We start from the raw sequence: 14,542 nt of genomic DNA on the forward strand, positions 1-14,542 counted from the left end.
TCTGGGGAAGTTTATCAAAAGCAAAAACAGGGTTGTGAAAGGGTTGAGCGGAAGCGTGGGGTTTGACATTGGTTCTAAATTTAACTGTTTTGGAGTTTGAGTTGAATTGACCCACACAGAATGTTAAATTGAAATGTACGCAATTGCAACTGCATTTCATAAGTTCAACAAAATGGGCAAGAACAGTTTACTTACATTAAAGCTGTTCACATTGTAAGGTCAGAATTATATGCTATACAAGCATGCAGATGTGTGCGCTTGGCCAACTCACTACCAACTCAGTAACGCTGTAGTCATTGGCTGCACTGAGAATTGCATGGAGTATGTTTAAGATCTATTGCTGTGTTCATTTCCATGTCGTAATTACCATAAATAAAGCTCCGTATCTTTCATATTGCTCTCGCGGTACTTTGATGTCACAAACTGACCGGTTTACACAGCGCCACAAACACACCCACAGGCATAAATCTGCAATGGTCAGGTGGTACAGCGGCCAAGTCATAGCTCTCAGAGTTCTACAAGCACGTGAAGGCTTTTTAATGTTCAGAATTTATATGGTATTGATAATATTTGAAGTGATGTTGTCACGATCCACACTCAGGAAACAAAAGGCAAATCCAAAGGTAGTAGTTTTATTTGAGGGTAATCCAAAATCGTAAACAAGTCCAAGCAAGGGTCAAAATCCAAAGGCAATCCGACATACATAGGAAACAAAACAAGACGCAAGGAAAACAGGACATCAGAAGTGGCGTGATAAATGCAAGGACTCCATGACACATACTGAAACAGACAGGGTTATATACACAGGGAATCGACAATGATAATGGGGAATTGGCTGAGTGCAATGATCAGTGATAAGGAACAGCTGAGTGCAATGATGAGACAAAGGATCGTGGGAAATGTAGTTAATAAGTGAAGGACACCTGTGGGAAAGGAGGACATCTAGTAGACATCAGGGGAACACAAACCCAACACTGTGACATAACCCCCCCTCTACGGAGCGGCTACCAGACGCTCCACGAAAACAACAAAAAACACAGAAAACACAACACAATACAAGCGGTTAAGGAGGGCGGTGGAACGGTGGAGGATCAGGGGGAGGGAAGGTGGGCCAGGTCCATGAAGGGAGACAGGAACAAGGGGTGAGGGTTTAACCGGGGACCAGGGCAAAACAAAAAATCTATCGGGCATCCAGGGGGAAACGCAAAATCTATCGGGCATCCAGGGGGAAACGCAAAGTCCCTCGGGCGGCCAGGGCGGTGAAGACCCCTCGGGCGGCCAGGGCGGTGAAGACCCCTCGGGCGGCCAGGGCGGTGAAGACCCCTCGGGCGGCTCCGGCTCAGGAACAGACACTGGCTCCGGCTCAGGAACAGACACTGGCTCCGGCTCAGGAACAGACACTGGCTCCGGCTCAGGAACAGACACTGGCTCCGGCTCAGGAACAGACACTGGCTCCGGCTCAGGAACAGACACTGGCTCCGGCTCATGAACAGACACAAGAACTGTAACAGTCACAAGAACAGACACAAACACAGAAACAAACACGGCCACTGGCTCTGCCTCCGGCTCTGGAACGGGCACTGGCTCTGCCTCCGGCTCTGGAACGGGCACTGGCTCTGCCTCCGGCTCTGGAACGGGCACTGGCTCTGCCGCCGGCTCTGGAACGGGCACTGGCTCTGCCTCCGGCTCTGGAACGGGCACTGGCTCTGCCTCCGGCTCTGGAACGGGCACTGGCTCTGCCTCCGGCTCAGGAACAGCAGACACGGGCATGTCCAGGATCCGAGCCAGACGCTCCAGGTCCATGAAGGCAGATGGCACTGGCTCTGCCTCCGGCTCTGGAACGGGTACTGGCTCTGCCTCCGGCTCTGGAACGGGTACTGGCTCTGCCTCCGGCTATGGAACGGGTACTGGCTCTGCCTCCGGCTCTGGAACGGGTACTGGCTCTGCCTCCGGCTCTGGAATGGGTACTGGCTCTGCCTCCGGCTCTGGAACGGGCATTGGCTCTGCCTCCGGCTCTGGAACGGGCATTGGCTCTGCCTCCGGCTCTCGAACGGGCATTGGCTCTGCCTCCGGCTCTGGAACGGGCATTGGCTCTGCCTCCGGCTCTGGAACGGGCTTTGGCTCTGCCTCCGGCTCTGGAACAGGAGAAACTGGCTCCGGCTCTGGAACAGGAGAAACTGGCTCCGGCTCTGGGACAGCAGACACGGGCATGTCCAGGATCCGAGCCAGACGCTCCATATAGTCCAGGTCCATGAAGGCAGAAGGAACGTGAACAGTCTCTCGCTGGGCAGACGTGACGTGAACAGTCTCTCGCTGGGCAGACGTGACGTGAACAGTCTCTCGCTGGGCAGACGTGACGTGAACAGTCTCTCGCTGGGCAGACGTGACGTGAACAGTCTCTCGCTGGGCAGACGTGACGTGAACAGTCTCTCGCTGGGCAGATGTGACGTGAACAGTCTCTCGCTGGGCAGACGTGACGTGAACAGTCTCTGGCTGGGCAGACGGGACGTGAACAGTCTCTGGCTGGGCAGACGGGACGTGAACAGTCTCTGACTGGGCAGACGGGCTGTGTCTCCTCCTCCTCCGGACCACCGGACTCAGGACCACCGGAACCGGGACCACCGGACTCAGGACCACCGGAACCGGGACCACCGGAACGGGGATCATCTCCCGACTACCTCCGGCTCTGTGACCTCCACGGGACCCGCGAAACTTGACCAACCGGGTCCCCTTAAAAAACTCCCTTCTCTCCCGCTCGGTGGCTGGGGAAGAGATATTAGAAAACATACCGCTGGATCTGGGTTTTGACGGAGTCCTTCTGTCACGATCCACACTCAGGAAACAAAAGGCAAATCCAAAGGCAGTAGTTTTATTTGAGGGTAATCCAAAATCGTAAACAAGTCCAAGCAAGGGTCAAAATCCAAAGGCAATCCGACATACACAGGAAACAAAACAAGACGCAAGGAAAACAGGACATCAGAAGTGGCGTGATAAATGCAAGGACTCCGTGACACATACTGAAACAGACAGGGTTATATACACAGGGAATCGACAATGATAATGGGGAATTGGCTGAGTGCAATGATCAGTGATAAGGAACAGCTGAGTGCAATGATGAGACAAAGGATTGTGGGAAATGTAGTTAATAAGTGAAGGACACCTGTGGGAAAGGAGGACATCTAGTAGACATCAGGGGAACACAAACCCAACACTGTGACAATATGTATTCCATTCTCTCTGATTCTCAAGATGAAATTTTATTTATTAAATAGATAATTTTACTTTCCCTGCCATTGACGGAATTTTCCATCATTTATTGCTTATGTATGTTGTAGTCTCTGAAAAAATGAAATTTTCTCAGCTTTTTGTTCAAAATGTTTCTTTCCTTAAGAAAGTTAAACCCACATTCAAATGTTGATAAAAAAAGAATTTATGAAGCTAGAATAAAACATGTGTATATATTCAAAAGTGAGATTTATTCAGCAAAGATGCATGAAATTGATCGAAAAGTGACAGTTTTTTTTTTTTTTGTACAATTGTAAAAGTCTTCACTATTTCCAAGAAGCTTTTGAAGCTATTTTTCCTTCAAAGAATCATGAAATAAATACTGGTTTTACAAAAATATTAAGCAGCACCAGTTTCAACGGTGATCAGAAATAGCACCAAATCAAATAGTTTCTGAAGAATCATGTGACACTGAAGACTGGAGTAAAGATGCTGAAAATTCAGCTTTGCATCATATGAGTGAACTACCTTTTAAAATATACTGAAATAGAAAAAAGCGAATTTAAATTACAACAATACTTCACAATATTACAGATTTTACTTTATTTTTTATCAAATCAGTGCAGCTGTGGTGAACATTAAAGACTTTTGAAAGGCAGTGTACATTTTTATAAGTGACATTTCAGTCATGGATTGAAAATATCTCATGTTTATTGAAACACGCCATATGTTTTGTGTTTGATAACATGTTTATTCATAAAGAACATTAAATTAATTAAGAATACACTTTCACCACTAAAGCATTCCAATTCAGTTCAAATTGAAGAAGAAATTGCAATTTAATTATCAATTCAGCACAACTCTGGTCAGGTCAACGTTCAAGTTTGGTTCAATTTGATCATGTATCTTTACAGTATGTGTGTGTACACCTGCACCTGCTGCCATACGTTTGAAAAAAGACTGGAAAAAAAGGTCTTCGTTGGTGTTGATGTATACCGGCGTCACTTGTAGAAGAAATGGCCGTTTATTTGGCTGATAGATAGAGTACACCAGTGTCCTTGCTTTGCTTAGCAGGAAGGAAAGGCTGGGTGTTGGATTGGGGTGTGCATGTAATGAAGGTCACTGTTGAGAATAGATCTAGGGTTAGTGGGGGATTCATCTTGGGTACGTACCCCTGAGGGGACGATATGACATCCCAACTTAACCTTTTTCTGTCTCACTACGGTCTGTTCAGAACATCATGTATTTATGTAGTATACATGCTGCAGATACTAAATGGTGCATTGGGTACATGATGCATTAGATTATTAATGATAATGCAACTCTTCCCCATTCCAAGCCAAACAGTCTATCGTTGTCTGATTTGGCCTTTGAGACTTTATTCTTGCCCAGATGGCCAGCCACACTGAAAATGTTTGTAATGCCTATGTAACACTGTTGACATATATTCATTAATATAAGATATACAAGTTTGAATAAATAATTACATAGTTTAATAAATATACTGTAATTTAAGGTTAAAAAGTTATGATTTAGCTCAATGAGAGAAATGCATATTGGGTAATGTTCATGGTTTACTGAATACAGCATTTAAAATGTTAAATATTTGTTGGGTAATGATGTATGTGAAAATGCTTTAAGGATGCCTGTAAGAATAGGAAGAAAGAGTTACACAAATGTTTTGTCAGTGGTGGAAAGAGTACTGAAAAAACATACTCAAGTAAAAGTACCATTACATTCCAAAAAATGTAGTGTGAGTAGAGTAAAAAGTACTTGTCCAAAAAACTACTTGAGTAAGAGTAAAAAAGTAGCTTATTTAAAAGTACTCATGAGTAGTGAGTAGTGAGTACTGAGCTGCGGATTCTACCCCTTATAATAAACATTGTGCACTACAATTTATAAATAAAAAAAATTGCACATACTGTAATTCACATTATATTTTCTTCTTTGTCAGAAGGATTGAGGAATATATATCATCCATCTTTTTAAAATGCATCAAATCAGTACATTCATCACCATTTAAATCATATTATTTGGGGGGGGGGGGGGGGAAGCATTTAAAATTAGGCGAAAAGAAACTGGGCCTGAGCATGCTATTGTTGCACATAAAATATCAATATTCATAACTGTGCAAAGAATTCAAAAACCTTTAGAAACTCATATGATAGTTCAGCATCACACACCATGAGATGGGTTAAATAGAGAGATTAAAAAATACCCAATTTCTCTGCAAAACGGTACCAATGTTAGTGTTTTGATAAATGAGAATAACTAATATTATCAGATTACCTCACCTAATGCACTGAAAAAGGCTAAGATAGTGAGCTTACACTAATTACACACTTTAATTCCATGCTATTAAATACGTTAGAATTAAAACGTAAATGCACATTGTTCTAGAAGGGTGGCATCATCCCTTACATTTTACACGGCTACATTTACTCGCATTGTAATGCTGATAATATAATTTGTAAGGAAAATTGTGCATTAAATAGGGAAGTTATATCCAGGAAACTTTTACAAAAGAAACAAACAAACACACACACACACACACACACACGCATGTCTCTTTGTAGTCTCGGCGAAGCTGTTTTATCAGCAGCATCCACACACAAAAAAACAAAACTTCAACATGAAAAATGTTTTTGCGCAAGTGCACTTGCCAAATGAAGACGGATTGTATAATGGATCAATCAAAAACGTTGTTTATTAACGAGCTGTAACGTTAGTCACAGACTGACAGAATAAATGCAGTTCAAGTTAACGCCATGGTTCATAGAGTGCACTGATTCTGAATCTGGCGGCATGGCGAGCGCGAGACGCGGCAGTGCACAGATCGTGACGCGCGTCTCTCTATAATGTGATTGTGAAGTAAACGGGAGCGGGAATTCACCGCATTATGAACTCGTCACGCAATACCCCCAACCTCAGACCAAATGTTAGGCCATTTAGACAGGCCAGCCTATATAAATATCATAAGCAGAAATGTGAAATGTACCTTAACCATATTAGAGGAAGACGCTGATATCTGGATTGAATTGATGCGTGAAGAATGCACTTCCACAGCAGTCACGAGTAACAGCAGGAATAGGCGGTTAAAGTTTTCTATGCTTAACTTGATTTGATGACAGTCACGAGACCGATTACTCAATCCAATCACGTTGATGGATAAAAATAAAATGAAATTAGGCTAAAACAAGCATATGTAACGAGTAACGACCACAAACAGAAGGAAAATAGCGGAGAAAAAGGACCGATACATCACTTAAAATGTACTCAAGTAAAAGTAAAATTACACAATTTTTAAACTACTCAAAAAAGTACAATTTCTGAAAAAAACTACTTAATTACAGTAACGTGAGTATTTGTAATTCGTTACTTCACACCCCTGTGTTTTGTGAATGTATTTTATTTCTGAAAGTTTTGCGTATGAGTCAGTCATAGTTGAGCAAGTAAGGAAATAAAAGGAGAGCGTCGAAGAAGTGAGGGAGAGACACGTGTGGTTTGCTGAAAGAGAAACGCGGTTACTGTTAATGTAATGCATCAGTTTAGTGAGTGTAAAACAAGACCTCTTATACGAAAAGTTGATGGTGATAGTTCTGTCTGTGTGAGTGGTATACTCATCACACGAAGAAAAAAGAAAAAAGTCTACTTGAAAGAATCTGAGCCGTTCGGGGAAAGTTGGGACAAATCCTGTACAGGTGCGTTTCATTACATAATTCACTGTCTGACACATGCGCCTGTCCTGGCATTTGTCAATCCACAACATCCATACATCCTGCATGAGGATGCAAGCTTGACGGGTCTCGGTGCTGTTGTTTACCAAGAACACCCTGAAGGCCTCAGACCAGTTGCCTTTGCAAGCAGAAAAGTCAGCTCTGCAGAGAGAACCTACCCTATACATCAGCTGGAATTCTTGTCACTCAAGTGGGCAGTAGTTGACAAATTCCATGACTATTTGTATGGGGCACGATTCACTGTACGTACTGACAACAACCTCCTTACGTACATGCTGTCCACAGCCAAGCTCAATGCGGTGGGGCATTGCTGGCTAGTTGCCCTATCGGCGTACGAGTTTGATGTGCGTTATCGCCCAGGCCGACAGAACATTGATGCCGACCTGTTGTCAAGGAACATGCCAGAGGAGGATGACAATGGCTGGGTGACTATACCTCAGTCTGGAGTGAAAACCATCTGCCAGAGAGTCTGCATCTCTGAGTCTGCACACAGTGCACCAGTCTGTGTCTCCCCACTGTGTTCCTGACCTCTATGCGTTTCCCACACACATGGAGTTAAAGTCCCTGGAACTAATGTCCAAACTGAGTCTCAGGAAGGCTCAGGAAGAGGATGAAGCCATTGGACCAGCCATCCAAGCCATCAAGCATGGGCGCTGGCCAGAGGAGGAGAACTTGAGTCCTGAGTTGTCCAGATTGAAAAGAGAAGCTGGGGAGCTGTCAATGAAAGATGGATTGCTGTACCGATACAGCAAGAGACCATCCAGAGATGTAGTCAGTCAACAACTCCGGCCATGCATGATGACCTGGGGCACCTTGGACAAGAAAGAATTTGCTTTTCATTACTTACATTTGGCACACGTGACAAAGATGGCGGCGGCGTGAGTGTCTGGTGCGGACTGGTCTGCTAATTATGGAATTATTTGCCTTCAACTAATTTTACGATAAGTACTATATTGAATCTGAAAGCCTACAAACAAAGTTTTCGTTGATTATTGACCTAAGCAAGCTCTACAATGGAGCAGTCAGCTCAGATTTGTGCAAGTACTACAATGGAACAATCCGCGTCAAACAAATTCCTTTTGGACGCACTGCAACAATTAAAGTCCGAAATGGTTACCCATTTTGATGTGAAGATGGACAGTCTACAGATGAACTTAGACACAATAAAGCTTTCTCTCTCAAACCTGGGAGAACATATCTCGGAGCTTGAACAAAGAGTCGGAGGCAATGAGGATAATATATCTTGGAAAGCGTATTAAAACACTTGAGAGTGAAAACGATTACCTGCAGGACAAGGTGGATGATGCCGAGAATCGTAACAGGGTTTATAACCTGCGTTTTATTCACGTTCCCGAGGAGTCGGAGGGCAAAGACACATGTGGATTTATTTCCATTCTGATCCAGCAGCTGTTCGGGAAAGAAAGCTTTTCTACTCCCCCAGTTATTGAAAGGGCTCCCCGCTCTCCAATGCATCGGACCAGGGACAGCACTAGGCCAAGGGTGATTATGGTGAAGTGTCCCAGTCTCCTTGATAGGCATAAAATCCTCCGACTTGCCCGGGAGAAAAAACTTCTTGAGTATAACGGTGATCGTATCCATATATTTCCTGACTTTAGTGCTGCTTTGCTTAGCAAGCGACGTCAATTCGATGATATCAAGAAACAACTCCGACAACGTAAATTGGATTATACTCTGATTTACCCGGCCACTCTCAGGATTACTTTCAATGGGAAACCTTTTTTGTTCAAAACTCCAGCAGAAGCGAACTGTTTTCTACAGGGCGCTGTATAATGTTGACTGACTTTACTTATTGACTTATTGACTTTAACTTGCTGAAAAATGAAGGCTTGAATTTAATTGATTTGAATTGAATAGATGAGAAATGAGATAACTTATTGTGAAAAAATTGTTCTACAAGCCCTTGCTGATAAAAAGTTGAAGCATATTTCCCTTAGTTGTATGGTGAGATTTATTTATTTTTATAATGTTACCGGAATAGGCTCTCTTTAGTTTTGCCCATATTGGGAGTTTAAGAAGTAAATTATGTAAATACATCATTCAGTATATTGGCAGACAGTTTGTTTCCATTTTCCCCTTTTATATATATATTTTCTTCTTTTTATTTGTTATTTTTTTATTTTCTTTTTATTTTCTTTTTTTACAATGTTCTGGACCAGGCAGTCTGTGCTTGTCTGTGTGTGTTTAGAGAAACGAGTGTGGATGTGTGTGTGTGTTTATGTGTGTTGCTCTTCCATCCAATCCCATGTTCCTCTCTCTTATCTATTTCTGAATGACTATGGTTAAAGGTTTATTAGTTATTCACCTAAATATTAGGAGTTTACTTCATAAAATTGATCTTCTTAGAGCATGGCTTTCTTATAACAAACCTGCTGTTATTACTCTGTCTGAAACTTGGTTAAATAGTAATGTACGTGATGATGAAATAAGTCTTGATGGCTATAATGTATATAGAGCAGACAGAGGAAGTCGTGATGGAGGAGTTGCTACTTATGTTTCCGCAAGTCTATCTTCTGAACTTATTATTGCAAGTGAATGTCCCTTGCACTTTGAATGCCTTTTTGTTAGAATATGTTTTCATCAAAACAAACGGTTGATTATAGGAAATATATATAGACCCCCTAACTCTCTATCCAAATCAACAAATAATATTCTTAGTACTATTAATTCTTCAAATTGTTTTGGCGAAATTATAGTATTGGGAGATTTCAATCGAAATTGGCTTGATAGGTCCTCTTTGAAAGAGAGGAATCAGTTTGAAAGCCTAAATCTTACTCAATTAAGACGGGAGCCTACCAGAGTGGAGGGGAACTCCAGGTCTCTCTTAGACTGGATCTTGGTCACGCATCCCAATAGAATTGCTTATTCAGGTGTTTTATCTGATTGCTTCAGTGACCATTCAGTTATTTTTTGTATCTGGAAAATAAGGTCACCTCGTCTACCACCTAAAATAATCAAGGTAAGACAATTTAAAAATATGAATGATGATGCATTTATTCAAGATTTGTTATGTATTAATTGGAACAGGATGGATTTAATTCCTTATGTTGATGATGCCTGGAATTTATTTTATACTGAGGTATTAAAAGTTATAGATAAACATGCTCCATGGGCATTAGTTAAAGTGAAGGGTAGAAATTTGCCATGGATTGCTGGGGATTTAATATATCTCTATAAGCAAAGGGACAAGGCCTGGGAAAGATACCATTTAACAAAAGATCTGGTAGATTGGATTGAATATAAACGATTAAGGAATATATGTAGTGTTAAAACAAGAAATGCCAAATCTGACTATTATAAAAATTCACTATTAAATGATTATACAAATCCAAAACATTTTTGGAAAAAACTCACTTGCCTCTTGAATAAATCTAAAAAGAATTCCCTTGCAAAACTAAGAATTAATAATAACATAAGTGATCCAATTTCTGTGGCTGATGCCTTTAATCAGCACTTTTCCTCTGTTTGTAATTTACGCCCGCCTGATTTCTGTTACTCCAACCCTGTAAATAGTAATGTAGCAAACAGCTCTTTCTCATTTACTACAATTCTCCCTACTGAGGTACAGCAGTCAATTTCCGAGATTAAATCTGGAAGTGGTGTTGGTATAGATGGTTTGGAGATAAAGTTTATTAAGATTGCCTCTCATGTTCTAGCTTACCCATTATGTCAGCTATTTAATTTATCTATATGTACTTGCAAAGTTCCAATCATGTGGAAGTGTGCTAGAGTAACACCTTTATACAAAAGTGATGATCCTCTTGATCCCAATAATTACAGACCAATCTCAATTATTAGTAATGTAGTAAAAGTATTTGAAAAAATTATATTCAAGAGATTGTTTAAATACATTAATGAGTTTTCTATTTTTCCTCCAAACCAATCAGGTTTTAGGCCCAATTAATCCTCCACTACTGCTCTTACAAAGTTTATTAACGATGCTACATCTTCTCTGGACAATAATTGTCACAAAGAGGAGTCGTAGATCCAAATGCAAGTAAAACAGTTTATTGTAGACACAGCACAGGAGATACTCAAAACACCACGTTTAGCAGGCGGGAGACCTGCAAGACAACACTCCGACTGGAAGACGTCAGACAAGGATGTCCACACTCGACAGGAGATACTCAAAACGCCACGATTAACAGGCGGGCGACCTGGAAGGAGTCCGACGGGGAATCTCCAGAGAAGGCTAGCTCAAAGGCAGGTGAACAGATACAGGCGATCTCCCAAACGGCTGATGTGTAGGCAACACCGACAAAAACTCCGCACGGAGACTAGGACACGGAACTGTATGAGAGACACAAACAAGAGTGACGAACCGACACTAAGCACAGACAACTCCAGCGATATAAAGGCAGCTAACAAGTCTAATGATAAGCTGCAGCTGAAGGCTGATAAGTGTCAGCTGGAGCTAACAACAAACTGGTTAACACACCCATGTCTACAAAACACACCAACAGAAACTCAGAACAAACACCCGGATTGATGCACCGTGACATTAATATGTCCACTGGAGCAATATTTATAGATCTTACCAAAGCGTTTGATTTGGTTGATCATTATATTCTCCTTGATAAATTATATAACATTGGTCTCTCTGAACAGTCAATTTTATGGTTTAATTCATATCTTCACTACAGACGTCAGTGTGTAAGTCTCAATGGTGCTTTCTCTCAGTTCTTGATAATGGAAAAGGGTGTTCCACAAGGTTCTTGTTTAGGCCCTCTTTTATTTTCTATTTTTATTAATGACCTTCCACAAATGTGCTCTGACAGTCAGATCCTTTTGTATGCTGATGATACAGTTATTTATTCTTCAAAACGCGATATTAATTTGATTCAATCTTCACTGCAACTTGATTTTAATACTATTCAAAAGTGGTTCTCGGATAATGGACTTATATTGAATAAAAGTAAGTCAAATAGTATGTTATTTTCTACTAGGTCTGCCCGTCATAACCAAGGTAATAGTCTAACAATTAAATTCTTAGATGGTACTTTTATGGAGAATGTTGAGGAATTTAAATATCTGGGCCTCTGGCTCGACTCCAGCCTATCCTTTAGGCCTCATATTGACTCTATAGTGAAAAAAGTAAATTATAATTTAAGAATATTATATCGTTCAATTAATTGCTTCACACAAGCGATCAGATTAAAAATTGTAACTCAACTTTTATTTCCTAATATTGATTATGCTGACTTTGTCTATATGAGTACAACAGAATTACACCTTAAATCCTTAAATGTTGTTTACAACAGTCTCTGTCGATTTGTGTTGAGATGTCCGTTTCTAACTCATCATTGTCATATGTACCAACAATTGAATCTCTTATCACCAAAGGCCAGACGACAGCTACACTGGTTCCAGTTTATTTTTAAATGTTTCTTTCTTAATTATCCTCTTTATTTGAAGCAACATTTAGTTCTATATAGGTCAACTTATGGCCTGAGACACCTTGATCATCTCTTTTTTGCTGTCCCTAATATATCTAAAGAAATCGGAAGATGTGCTTTCAAATTTAAAGCCCCCTCTGATTGGAACAGCTTACCTTGTTCCTTAAGGTCTATCTCTTCCTTTCCACAAGTCAGCCCTATTAACTTACTTGCAATTCTGTGATCAATGTAAATGTTTCCCTGGTGTTGACCTGTGTGCATGCATGTGTATATAGGTATGTATTTTTGTATTTGTATTTGTAGGTTATATTTTTGCTTGTTTTGGTGGCTTCAACAAAAATGGTTCTCTCCTGTAATATTGTAATAACTTAATATCACCTTAATCTTATACTATATTGTTTATGTGAATACGCTTTGGACAGAGGTGGGACAGGCTGGGGTTGATGGTTGTGAGGAAGAGCTTTAGTATGTATGTATGTTTTTTGGTGTTATCTTGAGGACCCCCTCGAAAATGAGATGTTTCATCTCAAGGGGTTATCCTCTAATAAAATGAAAATGGAAGAACTGTTGACCTGCTCCGAAGTAGATTCTTTTGGCCTAGGATGTCGATGCAAGTGGAAGAATACATCAAGAAATGAAAGCTTTAGCTTAAGTTCTGTCAGGAAGACTCAATCAGCGCGTCACGTATTACCTCATTCTTATCCAGTCAGGTGTTAACAGTCACAGTATAAAAGATTGGTACTTACACCTGTCTGAGTTCGCAGATGCTGACGCTGCCATTCAGGTCACCTGTCGTTGCAGCACGGGTCGTGTCGTTGGTTTGATCTCACCGGCTCTGGCGGTGCGCGAGTGCGAGACACGCGTGCAGGAAACCAGCGCGTGGGCTTTAAATCTCATGATCTCCTTACACGGCTTTTCAAGTTCAACTTTCAAGGCTTTTACGTTGGTTTCCAAGTTTTAGTAGGCGCTTGCAGCAGCCATTGTTAACTTACCCCCTTTACTTTGACAAACTTCACTTAGGTAAGTATATTAACTTGCCTACTCAGCTGCTCACTTCATCAGCGGGAAAGTTCAAATTGGTGACTGCATGTGGTGACGCAGCAGTTTTCTTTAACTGCTGATTCAGAGATTGCAACGCAACATACTGTAACGCTTAAACAGTAGGACCGGATAGCTCGCTGAACCGTTGTAGCGAAGTGTAAGCAGATTCACGTAGGCCTAACTGTCACAGCTCAGTGGTGTCGTAATTTATTTTTTAGCGTCGTTGACTCCACGCTTGTAGGGCAGTTTGCTAAATACTATCAACTGCGTTGCCGAACACAATTAAACAAGTTTAAGAGCAAATTAAATATTAAATGGGCTCTATATATTTTCAGCTCGCGCTCCTCATCTGCTCACTCAACATCGTGAGAGCGCCTTAATTCCATCTTAAAGGAACAGCTAGCCTATACCTATCAACTTGTTTAAGCCATTCTTGCTTCGGCATTTATGGAGATGTTTTGCAAATCACTTTCCAATCACAAAGATCTCTACTCACACCTAGATGATTGCAGACTTCCTTAAAATAAATAAATAAATCGTAAAATGTGAAAAACATGTAGGCCTAAATACATGACCATATCTTAAAAGAAGCTGAGCTTAAGAGCAAGTTGGTCATTGGACGTTATTCATGCTTAGAAGATGGTAGGGGAGAGCAGGGGCGAAAGTACCATTTTTCAGGAAAACATAATTTTAAAAGATATTGTTTTAGACCGAGATATATTTTTGCTGTGGTTAATAACTCACAAGTGTGGTCTATCAATACCAGGTGGTATTTTGTACAAATGTAGAATGACTTCAGTATAATTTCACTTTGAACATAAGTTGCACATTGTTACTTTCGACCCCGTCAGTTGGGTCAAAAGTAACAACAATACATTTACAACAATACATCTATATTTTAATTTTGTGTTCCTCTGGTTTTCATTAACTATGACTCTGTTCATATAACTGCAAACATATTTTGTCATTTATCTTTGCAAAAAAATTAACATTACCTTTTAATTTTAAATTTCAGTTTCATCAATGTTTCAAAAATAACCAGACAGTACAAACTTGATTTGCTTAAAATATTTTTGTATTGTGAATGTCAATCCATTTTATGAAACATTCAACATAATGAACAAT

Source organism: Siphateles boraxobius, unplaced genomic scaffold (genome assembly GCF_051911475.1).
Source record: "Siphateles boraxobius isolate OS27281-9 unplaced genomic scaffold, OSU_SipBor_1 130, whole genome shotgun sequence".
NCBI classification, from domain to species: domain Eukaryota; kingdom Metazoa; phylum Chordata; class Actinopteri; order Cypriniformes; family Leuciscidae; genus Siphateles; species Siphateles boraxobius.